The 12489-nt window shown below is 42.6% G+C and overlaps 1 protein-coding gene across 12 annotated transcripts in view; it reads left to right on the forward strand.

The window, feature by feature from the left end:
- The window catches only part of LOC140741337 (thyroid hormone receptor alpha), a 502247-nt gene that overhangs the window by 379623 nt on the left and 110135 nt on the right, over positions 1-12489 (forward strand). The gene's annotated exons all lie outside the window — the stretch shown is intronic.

Raw genomic sequence — 12489 nt, forward strand, 5'->3', positions numbered from 1 at the left:
AAATAAAACTGGCAGCCTGGTGTGTTGACAAAATAAACTCAAAGAAGTAGGCAGAGTGAAATGGAGAGATGCAAGTCAGATGAAATTTAATGCAGAGATATGTGAAATTATTATTTTAGTCAGATAAGTGAGAAAAGGCAATATAAACTCACTGTTAAACCAGAACCATTAGGCCATGCTCAAAGAACTGCAATATTTTCTTCATGTCCTGAAAATTCCTTTACCATCTCCCAGCCAAATACAGTTGTTTGGTGATGCATTTACATTTTGTTGGTCTAATTACCTGCCTTGTTTGTGAATGTTTGGCTGGAAAGCAGTCCGAAGACATGGCAAATAGTGAATAAAGAAAAGAGATGAGATGAGGGTAGGGGACGGATAAGTGAGATAGAAGAAGAGGATATTTGTCAGATAAAAATGAAAAGCAGAAAAAAAATGGAAGATGCTGGAAATCTGAAATAAGAACATAAAACACTGGAAATGTTCAGCAGGTCTAGCAGCATCTGTGGAGGGAGAAACATTGTTAAATTTTCAATGAGCTGTCACCAAGGTGAAAGCTCATCAGCTTGAAACCTTCTGAGGAAATTTCAAGGACCTGAAACAGTAAATATGGTTTTCTCTCCACAGATGCTACCTAGCTTGTGAAATATACTTGTATATGTTTCAAAATTCTCTATGGGCATCTGAATTTATTTTAAGTATTATCTTCTTCAAATTCACTGTATCTGTTTGTACATTATGGTGTTTCAATATTCATTAAGAAAATATGAAAAAAATATTATGTGGATTTTCCCAATGGATAATTATCCCTCTGTGAATATGTACCATTGAGTCAAACAGACAAAGATAGCAAGAAGGTGGTGAATCTGAAGAATTCATTGCCACAGACAGCTGTGGAAGACAAGTTACTGGATATATTTAAAGTGGAGATGATTGATTCTTGATTAGTAAGGACATAAAAGATTACGGGGAGAAGGCAGGAGAGTGAGGTTGAGAGGAATAATAAATCAGCTGTGTTTGAAAGGCAGAACAGACTTGATGGGCTGAATGGCTTAATTTTGCTCCTATGTCTTATGGTCTAAGACCATGTTGCAAAGTGTTGAGCCAGATGGTACTAACCCAAATGCCCCTACCCAGTATTGCTGCATGTGGTTCATGACTGCCACGCTCCCCTAGTCCAGAGAGAAGATCCTATCCTACTAGCCTTCCACTGCCTGGCAGTGTGGTACCAATGGCAATAGGACTCAGGCAGGTCAGTCCAAATACAGGGAACTCCAGACATCCTTTGAGCAAGACTGGGAGAGGTGGTGAGACAGTTAAAAATGATTAGCTTTGAATAAAATAAATACAACCATATTTTAAAAATCAAATAAGAATACTTAAAAACCCATTGGTAATTAAAATATTCAACAAAGGCAAAAGAAATTAAAAGGTAATTTAACTTTGCCTCCTAATTCTTTTCCCTACAATTTCTATTGGAGTCAGTGAGGCCCTCAGTTTTGCTCTGGGCCTGATTACAGTAAGATTGGGCTCTGGCTCAATTCCATGGAGAACCCATCACCAAAACAAACAGATTTAGCCATCAGAATCTGCTAGTAAAAACAGACTTCCATGTTTCTTGCGGGTGCAGAGATTTACCAAGATGCTGCCTGGATTAGAGAGCACATCATATGAGGAAAGGTTGAGCGAGCTCGGGCTTTTCTCTTTGGAATGAAGGAGAATGAGAGGTGACTTGATAGAGGTGTACAAGATCATGAGAGGCATAGATAGAGTGGATAGCTAGAGATTTGTTCTCAGGGCAGAATTGGCTAATACGAGGGGGGCATAAATTTAAGGTGATTGGAGTAAAGTATAGGGGGAAGTTAGAGGTAAGTTTTTTTTACACAGAGTGGTAGGTGCGTGGAATGCTCTTCCAGGGGTGGTGCTAGAGGCAGGTACATTAAAGACATTTAAGAAACTCTTAGGTAGGCAGAGGGATGATAAAAAAAATGAAGGGGGAGGACTATGTAGGAGGGAAGGGTTATATTAATCTTGGGGTGTGTTAAAAGATCAGCACAGCATTGTTGGTCAGAGGGCCTGTACTGTGCTGAGGTGTTTAATTTTGTGTGTGTGTGAGTGTGAGTGTGTGTGTGTGTAAGTCTAGGATTTACTGTAACTTCAGCAGTTGAAACGTCAGCATGATCCAGCCTATTGACGTGTTTGATTAGCAAATCAAGATCCGGAGTCTAATGAAAGTGATGGGGGTAGAGGAGAATGCTTTGAGTCGTCAGGGAAAGAGAGCCATCAAGTGACGCCGAGTGAAACCGTGCAAGTATCAGCTTTTGATCTTGGTTCCGGCAAGAAGTGGCTTCTGCTGTGGATGAGGTACACCAAAATGCTGGCAAAGGACAGAATACAAATCACACAGTGGTACAATAAATGAATTCTCTCAATAACTGGACAGAAAACTGAACCATGGACAAGCAAAGAGCCAGAGGGATGTTGCTACCAATAAAACTACATAAGCAGAGATGCAGTGCATGAGGGAAGAATCAGTAGAGAATTCAATGCTCTCGCTGATTATTTCTTGATTACCCTTTTCCTTAGGCTAACTCTCTGGTCGAGGATGATCTATTTTATTTGCCTTGGATAAACAATGTAAAAGACCCTGGTCAGACCCCACTTGGCGTACTGTGCTCAGTTCTGGTCCCCTCACTACAGGAAGGATGTGGACCATAGAAAGGGTGCAGAAGAGATTTACAAGAATGTTGCCTGGATTGGGGAGATGCCTTACGAGAATAGGTTGAGTGAACTCGGCCTTTTCTCCTTGGAGCGACTGAAGATGAGAGGTGACCTAATAGAGGTGTATAAGATGATGAGAGGCATTGATCATGTGGATAGTCAGAGGCTTTTTCCCAGGGCTGAAATGGCTAGCATGAGAGGGCACAGTTTTAAGGTGCTTGGAAGTAGGTACAGAGGAGATGTCAGGGATAAGTTTTTGACGCAGAGAGTGGTGAGTGCGTGGAATGAGCTGCCGGTGACGGTGGTGGAAGCAGATACAGTAGGGTCTTTTAAGAGACTCCTGGATAAGGTACATGGAGCTCAGAAAAATAGAGGGCTATGGGTAACCCGAGGTAATTTCTAAAGTAAGTACATGTTTGGGACAGCATTTTGGGCTGAAGGGCCTGTATTGTGCTGTAGGTTTTCTATGTTTCTAAAGCAAATTCTGCTTGGTTTTTGGAAGGTTGCTGAGGGATTGGTCATCTGGATCCAGTCCTATATGCTTTGGTTTGGCAAATACAACACATTTCAGCTGGAAACTCAAGGATCACGGATTAACTTTATTCACCATATACATTCACGTGTATTAGAAATTAGCTGTGGTGTGTTGGCGCTACGTGCAATAAAAATAAAAAGAATTCAGCGATTGTACAGAATAAAGAATTATATAAAAATAAAGTTAGAAGTGCAGGTAGGAAATAAAATGTGCATACAGTGCATTGACTGATGGAGATGTGGGCTAACTAGAATGGTTGATCAGATTAACTGCCTGGCAGAGAAAACTTCTGTGATGGCATGAAGTTTTTTTAATAACCCTTTAGCACTTTCCAGAAGAGAGCTTTTGCAGAAAGTAGTTTGCTGGGTGGGTATGATTTTAATTTTTGTCCTGGACACATACAAGTTCTGCAGTGATGGTAGACTGCAGCCAATGACCTTCTCTGCTGACCTGACAGTTCACCGTAGACTTGTATATTGTGAGAGGATATTGGGTGCTTGCCTAGTCTCATGTACTGCCTCCTGTCAAGTTTGTGATCCACCAGCAAATGGGACCTGGTACATTAAGTTTGGAGTTCCTCTCGCAGCTCAGGGATATTCAGTGTTAGGAAGACAACTTCATGTCAAGTTTAGCATAAAATGGGTGGTGTGTAACTTGAGATTTCAGAGTACCAGAATGTGCTTCATTGGAAATGAGTGCACTTGAAAGCAACCACCAATATACACTGGATATTACCCTACCCGAATGGAGCACTCGTACGCCCTGGATATCATGATACCTGAAAGCAATACACACATTACAGTATCCAAAAACAAAGCTCATTATATACAGTACACTGTGTAGTATAAACACAAAGGTAATTATTACAGCACCTGAAAGCGACAATGGTGGACGCTAGGAATTCTAATATCAGAAAACAACATTCCTGTGCACGAGGTAGTTCAGAACATGAAATCAACAATTATACAGTGATTATTAAGGTACCTGTAAAGAACACTCATGTACACTGGGTTTTACCAAACATGAGCATCATTTATATACACTGGGTGTCTGAATACGAAATATATTCTACTACCTCTGCAAAATAGCACTTCTCTACACTCAGTAGTATGATAGCTGATAATAGTATTCCTAGTGCAGTAGCTCTCCCTTACACTGGATTTTCCAATATTTGGAAGCTTTCTAGGATATTGTGTTCTCCATGAAAACCAACACTAACTTGGCCCTGTAACTATTCTGGTATTTGCACAATAAGCAAGAAACCACAAGCATTTAATTTAATTGCAGGATTTCACATTCCTTTGAAGCTATAAATATCATCATGCTCCAAATAATGTGAAGTTTTCTCCAATATAGATAGAGCTCATTCTTCTAGCTGTGTGAGATCACTGGTTGCAGATTCTAATGCGTCTACTATAAGCACAGTCTATGTTCCGCTTCTCAGCTTGGTGTTTTAATGGCTTTGAAGATTTACTTTGAAACTTCCAGACATTTTGTTTTGACCTCTGTTATTCACAACTAAATCTTAAGATCCTTATCTCTGAACAATGAGCCAGAAAATCTGGTTTTTGGAACAAGCAACAGGATGCCACTGGATGAGAAGCCCAAAACCCAGAGGTGAACATGCGTATCCAAGTGTTTGGTGTCCCGGTCATCGGAGAGTCCAGCATTCATGGGCTGGATTTTGGGATCTGCATCCTGGTTCTTCATTCATCGTCATCAGCAAGTCTGGGGTTGATAACAAAGATTGAATCCCAAGATCGATTAGAAGTCCAGAAGTCGAGGCCTGATAGCTGGAGCCCTGAGACTGAGAGTCTGCAAGTCCCCTGAGGATGTCGAAGGCCTAATGTCTGCGAGTCTGCTGGAGACTGGAGGCTGAGGAAGTTGGCTTGGCCTGTTGCTGAAGGACTGTGTGTGTGAGTGGATGGATCAGTTGGAGGGTGCAACGGGGCTTGTTTTGCTGTTGTTGTTTTGTTGTTCTTGTGTTGATTGTTTTGTTCTGTGAATATTGTGGGCACTGGAATGTGTGGTGACTCTTACGGGCAGCCCCAGCACATCCTTAGTTGTTAACACAAACAGTGCATTTCACTGTATGTTTCGATGTACATGTGATCAATAACTGAAGCTGAATCAATTACCGGCTGTCCCCAGGTTACGAACGAGTTCCGTTCCTGAGTCCGTCTTTAAGTCGGATTTGTACATAAGTCGGAACAGGTATTATTTAGCGTCAGTTAGTCAAATGTTTGTCTTAGTATATAGTATATATTTTACCTTTCTATGCATATAAGGCACTTAAGAAACATATGTATTTCAATAATTAAGCCACTGCATTGCTTAGTAATAACTATAGTTTTCATCAGGGCAGGGCCTTTCATATGCTCCATTATTCTCACTTTATCCTTTAAAATTGTTCCGATCGGTGACCAACTGTAGCCTAACGCTTTTCTGATGACGGATGGTGTTTCACCTTTTTCCGACCGCTTTATTATTCCCACTTTATTTTTAATCCTGATCATTTTCCATCAACGGAACAGAAACACTGTGGGCGGCGGGTCCCAAGCTCTGCCGGGTCCTAATGTCCACCGCACTGAGACAGGTTAAATGGGACAAGTGGGGGCGGTGCTGACTGGAAAGGGGGGGGGGGTCAGAATGAATCTTGCTAAGAAAAATTTAAGCCAAATACAAAGTTACACACTCAACACAGTGTCAATGGCAACGACTTAAAATGGTGGACAGCGTCGTGATCCAACTTTAAATGGTGGATGGCGTTCTCCTTCCTTGGTTCGTAAGTACAAGTTGTTCGTAAGTTGGACGTTCATAACTCGGGGACTGCCTGTATATCACTGCACAGATTTAGTAGGATTCTGTGATTTGATATTAGAGGAACTCAATGTATGAGGCAACATCTGTGGAGTGAAACGAACAGTCGATTTGTCAGGTCAATACTCTTTATCTGGATTGGTCCAGCCCCAATGAAAGGTCTCGACCCAAAACATCGGCGGCCCATTCCCTCCACAGATGTTGCTTGACCCACTGAGTTCCTCCAGGAATGTTCATGTTGCTCCAGATTCCAACATCTGCACTTCTTTTGTGTCTCCGTGTTTCAGGATCAACTTATCTCAGAGGTTCTTAGACCTCCCCCCCCCCCCACCCTGTCTCATTTCAATGGTTTCAATATTTCCATTTAATGTCAGAGAAATGTATGCAATATACATCCTGAAATGCTTATTCTTCGCAGACATCTACAAAAAACAGAGGAGTGCTCCAAAGAATGAATGACAGTTAAAACATCTGAACCCCAAAGCCCCCTGTACTCCTCCCCTCCCACACACAAGCAGCAGCAAAGCAATGACCCTCACTCACCCCCACTTCCACAAAAAGAGTATCAGGACCCTTCCTCCACCAAGCAGGCAATAGCAAAGCCCCCAGGAAAACCATGATCTGCAGTACAACAAAAAGTAATTGTTCACCTGACAATTCGACTCTCTCTCTCTCTCTCTCTCTCCCTAATAAAGAGAAAAAGAGGTGCCTCCTTTCACAATGAGAGGGGATACATAACAAAACAACCCGCTGACCTACGGTGTTAAAAATCTGCTGCGCTGCTTTTTTTTCTGAGCTCTCCGCTCGGCGAATCAGCAACAATCTCTCACTCACTAACGAGAGAGCTATTCACCAAGTACAGAGCCTCCGACAGCTGATCCACTGTTTCTGTTGTTCCATTTTCTCCCATGACACTTCAGTCAGCATGTTAGCCATAGCACTACAGTTAGTATCACTACTCCTGGATTAGGCTGGGAAAATCATGGGTGTTTAAGAGGCCCTTCATTAGGCACATGACTATGCAGAAAATGGAAGGATGCGGACCATATGCAGGCAGAAGGGATTAGGTGACATTTGCTTAATTAGTTTGGTATAACATTTAGGGCCAAAGGGCCTGTTCCTGTGCTGTACTGTTCATGTTCTATGTTCTATTGTTCCCAAATTACAAGGATCAGACAGGACGAGGTCTCAGAACAGGTATGAGGCAAATGCCCTCCGTCTGCTTCTCCTTCCATAATTCTCTAGCGCTGATTGTTTTTCATCAACTTCAGCCGACAGAATGTGGTTCCAACTAGCTAGCCAACAGTCATGGAAAGGGCACAGGCGTGGACGATGAGTGAAGAACCAAAAGAGTATTCAGTGCACAGAAAAACATCAAAGTTATGGGAAGGAAATGTCAAAGATACTTTTTCTCTCTCTTTGGTATAATTTACACAGTGATGTCATGGCATTGAACAAAACATCAAAGACAGAAAAATAGCAAGCTGTTTAAACATCCTTCCTGACAAGGATCTAAGACAACAAACATAGGATATGATCAAATATTCTGGAGCTGGCTTTCATTGGCTTTGTAAACTCTGTTCAGGAAATCAGAGTATTAGAAGACTCAAAGATGAGGTTGAAGCCATTGAGCCAGGGAGAACTGCTTTCTGCAGTAGCTAGACCACTCTGAACCTCCCTACTTTTTCACCTTCAGCATCCCTCCACCCGGTTTTATTCAAGACACTTACCACCCTTTCATCTATTGTGGGCTCATAAGAGAAGAATGCAGGAAAGGACAGATTTTGCCTTTGAAAGGAGAAGACTTCATGCAACACAAACATGCTACTGATTCAGCAGGTGTTCATGGTTTTGCATCACTTGAATTTGTGCAAAGTCCAAAATTCTTCAAAAGGGTCAGGGTCAGGGATGGGGATGAGGAGAATTTTTTCTTTAAATTCACTAATTTGTGCTGATCTGAATGCAAGGGTGATGGGAGATTGTCCAACAGTAACTGATAAAGAGAATTGGTTATCAATCCAAAGGAAAAATACAGCAGGGCTAGAGGAGTGGGACCTCCTCAGTGGGTCGAATGGTCTGCATCTTTCAAGCCAATCACAAAGCTGTTGACCTTTTACGGTTGTTGCTTGTTTCCAAGAGTTAAATGAAGCCCAAACAAGTAGTTGATGGCTGAATAGTTTCATTGCATTATAAAGTTCTAAGAACTAAAAACTCAGCAAGTATTAATATTTACAATTAATCGATCCTACATCTATTGAGATACCATGGAGACAGGACAAGTGGAAGGTAATTTTTAGTATTCTAATGAGGCTTGGTGCTAAATTTGGATTGATAGTATTTTCATGAAAAATCTTGGTGTATTTTACTACATAGAAGGCAAAACACTAATCTTTGTGAACGGACAAATCTCAGAGTTCTATACTCAGTGGTCGCTTTATTAGGTACACCTATACACCCACTCATTAATGCAACTATTGAGCACATCTACATGAAACACTGGCGTAGAAAAGCAGCATCCATTATCAGAGATCCTCACCACCCAGGCCAGGCTCTTTTCTTGCTCCTGCCATCAGGTAGAAGGTACAAGAGCTCACAAAAACAGATTCAAGAACAGTTACAATCCCTCAATCATCAGGCTCTTGAACAAAAGGGGATACCTACACTCATTTAAGGACTCTTACCTTGTTATTTCACGCTCATCATTTATTTATATCTGCATTTGCACAGTTGTTTGGTCATTGATCCTGTTTACAGTTACTGTTCTATAGATTTGCTAAGTGTGCCCACAGAAAAAGAATCTCAGGGTTGTAGGCAGTGACATGTATGCACTCTGATAATAAATTTTACTTTGACTTTGACTTTAACTTTGAAATATTGAATCAGCCAATCATGTGGTAGCATCTCAATGCATAAAAGCATGCAGACATGGTCAAGAGGTTCAGTTGTTCAGACTAAACATCAGAATGGGGGAGAAATGTGATCTAAGTGACTTTGACTGTCGAATGATTGTTGGTGTCAGATGGGGTGGTTTGAGTATCTCAGAAACTCAAGTCGTCAACTTTTATTGTCATTTCGACCATAACTGCTGGTTAAATGAGATTAGTAAAAATGAGACAAAGTTTTTCAGGACCATGGTGTTACATGACACAGTACAAAAAACTAGACTGAACTATGTAATAAAAAAAAACACAGAGAAAGCTACACTAGACTACAGACCTACACTGGACTGCATAAAGTGCACAAAAACAGTGCAGGCATTACAATAAATAATAAACAGGACAGTAGGACAAGGTGTCAGTCCAGGCTTCAGGTATTGAGGAGTCTGATAGCTTGGGGGAAGAAACTGTTACATAGTCCGGTCGTGAGAGCCCGAATGAGCCTTTCCCCAGACGGCAGGAGGGAGAAGAGTTTGTATGAGGGGTGCATGGGGTCCTTCATAATGCTGTTTCCTTTGCGGATGCAGCGTGTAGTGTAAATGTCCGTGATGGCGGGAAGAGAGACCCCGATGATCTTCTCAGCTGACCTCACTATCCGCTACAGGGTCTTGCAATCCGAGATGGTGCAATTTCCGAACCAGGCAGTGATGCAGTTGCTCAGGATGCTCTCAATACAACCCCTGTAGAATGTGATGAGGATGGGGGGTGGGAGATGATTTTCCTCAGCCTTCGCAAAAAGTAGAGAAGCTGCTGGGCTTTCTTTGCTATGGAGCTGGTGTTGAGGGACCAGGTGAGATTCTCCGTCAGGTGAACACCAGGAAATCTGGTGCTCTTTACGATCTCTACCGAGGAGCCGTCGATGTTCAGTGGGGAGTGGTTGCTCCGTGCCCTCCTGAAGTCAACAACCATCTCTTTTGTTTTGTTCACATTAAGAGACAGGTTGTTGGCTCTGCACCAGTCCGTTAGCCACTGCACCTCCTCTCTGTAAGCTGACTCGTCGTTCTTGCTGATGAGACCCACCACGGTCGTGTCATCGGCGAACTTGATGATGTGGTTTGAGCTGTGTGTTGCAGCACAGTCATGGGTCAGCAGAGTGAACAGCAGTGGACTGAGCACACAGCCCTGGGGGCCCCCTGTGCTCAGTGTGATGGTGTTGGAGATGCTGCTCCCGATCCAGACTGACTGAGATCTCCCAGTCAGGAAGTCTAGGATCCAGTTGCAGAGGGAGGTGTTCAGGCCCAGTAGGCTCAGCTTTCCAATCAGCAGTTTCCAAACTGCTGATCTCCTGGGATTTTCACCCACAGCACTGTCTAGAGTTTACAGAGAATGGGGTGATAAACAAAAATCATCCAGTGAGCAGCAGATCTGTGGGTGAAAACGCCTTGTTAATGAGAGGGGTCAGAGGAGAATAGCCAGATAACCACACTCAAATAACCACAGATTACAACAGAGCGGTGCAGAAGAGCATCTCTGAATGCACAACATGTCAAACTTTGAAGTAGGTGGGCTAGAGCATCAGAAGACCACAAGCATATACTCTGGCCAGTTTATTAGACAAAGGAGATACCTAATGAAGTGGCTACTGAGCATACAGTATATCACCTCTATGTGCAGTTATTCAGAGAGTTGTGCTTAAGATGGGGGGAATGAGGTTGAGCTGTTGTAACTATGTTTCTGTACCCTTTTTATTGCACATAATATTGCTCAGACAGAAGCCTTGATTGCTAACACAACTCACCCCTTCTCTTTCCCTTTCATCAGAATGTCCATCACACCTTAACTATATGACTTCCATGTGAAATGGGCTCATGGTCTCCATCCAGTCAAGTGCCTGGTATGCAGAATCACCCAACTCAACCATCTAGCACCTTGACCTCACAATCTACCTCATCATGGCCCTGCAGCTTGTTATCTGCCTGCACTGTGCCTTCTCTGTAACTGTAGCACTTCATTCTGCATTCTGTTATTGCCATTCCTTTTGTCTACGTCAGAGCACTGATGTGTTGAAGTGATCTATGCAGATGGCACGAAAGACAAAGATTTTCACGGTATCTTGGTGCATGTGACAATAATCCACCAATTTACCAGTTTGTACTTAGAAATAAACTGTCAATTAGAGAGCAAAGGATGACTCTTTCACTGAAGGCAGTAGGAGATGCAAATGTGAAGACAGTTAAGGTACTATGCACGCTTGGATTCAGGATGATCATTGCTTTGGTTATCATTTTCACTCTGCTGAACACAATACTGTATACCCTAATGTTGATTCTGTGTGAATGAAGAGCAAACATTTGATGTAGAATATAGAACAGTACAGCACAGGAACAGGCCAAATAAAACTCTTCCCTTCTGACTGCATGTGATCCATATCCTTCAATTCCTTGCATGCTTATGTGCCTGTTAAGTAGTAGTGTTATTCCCTTAATGAAGAACACCTGTGCATGACTTTGTTTAACATGAGGAGGCTGATGCCCCCTTGATAGATTGGGGGCAGGGTCCAGTGGCATGGAATGCAAGACGAATGGAGAACCAACACTGCTGCAGCCTTCCTTCACCTTCATTGCCATTGTGATGTGTCATCATCTTCCGCCAGCTCCACTGCTGAGGTCTTGGTTGGATCGCTCTTTGTCTGGAACCTCCCCCTTGACCTTACCACCATGGGTGACCCTACCAGGAGCTAAGCTCCAGACAGCATCGCTCTCAGTATCTCAGGAACTCATTAGCCTCTCCAGCACGGCAAGGTGATGATCGTCGAAGAAGGTGTCTGTCTAAAAGTGTCTTAAATGCCACTTGTTTCTGCTTTCACCATTGGGCCTGGCAGTGCATTGCAGCACCTTCTACTCTCTGTGTAAGAAAACTTGCCTTGCACATCAACTTTCACCCTCACACCTTAAACCTATACCCTCTAGTATTGGAGACTTGTGTGCTGGAATAAAAATGTCTTTGACTCTCATAATTTTAAAAACTTCAATCAGGTCTCCCCACAGCTTCCAACACTCTGGAGATACCCCTTAGCCTGCAGTGCTTTCACATGTCTGCCGCTCCTTGATTATATGATTTTCATGTGAATAGTTGGTGATCTCAGTTCATTTCCTGGCAAACGGAATTCTCATTGTGTTTCCATTGTCTAGGATAAATTAATTAACTAAAAAAAAGCTCTGCCTTGTTAAATAAATGCAGGAACAGCTCCTTTAATTGGAAGTTGTTCTTCCCATGAGCAGTCGTTGTTGCAATATTTATCCTGTTATTTCCATTTCCTCCATGATATCCCACTGGAATTCTCCTGTGCCAAGCAGAGTATATGGCTGGACTCCTGGGCAGTTTCCAAACTACACTTCTCAGGCATTGCAAGTATTGCTTCATTCTGCTGAAAAGACCTGTGTAAGACTGCATTGAGGAACAGTATGCTGTGTTAAAAGCACAGGGACATAATGACAAATGTCAGGAGGGAGAGATTCCTCCCCAGAAAATGCAGCAGAA

Source organism: Hemitrygon akajei, chromosome 18 (genome assembly GCF_048418815.1).
Source record: "Hemitrygon akajei chromosome 18, sHemAka1.3, whole genome shotgun sequence".
Classification (NCBI taxonomy): Eukaryota; Metazoa; Chordata; class Chondrichthyes; order Myliobatiformes; family Dasyatidae; genus Hemitrygon; species Hemitrygon akajei.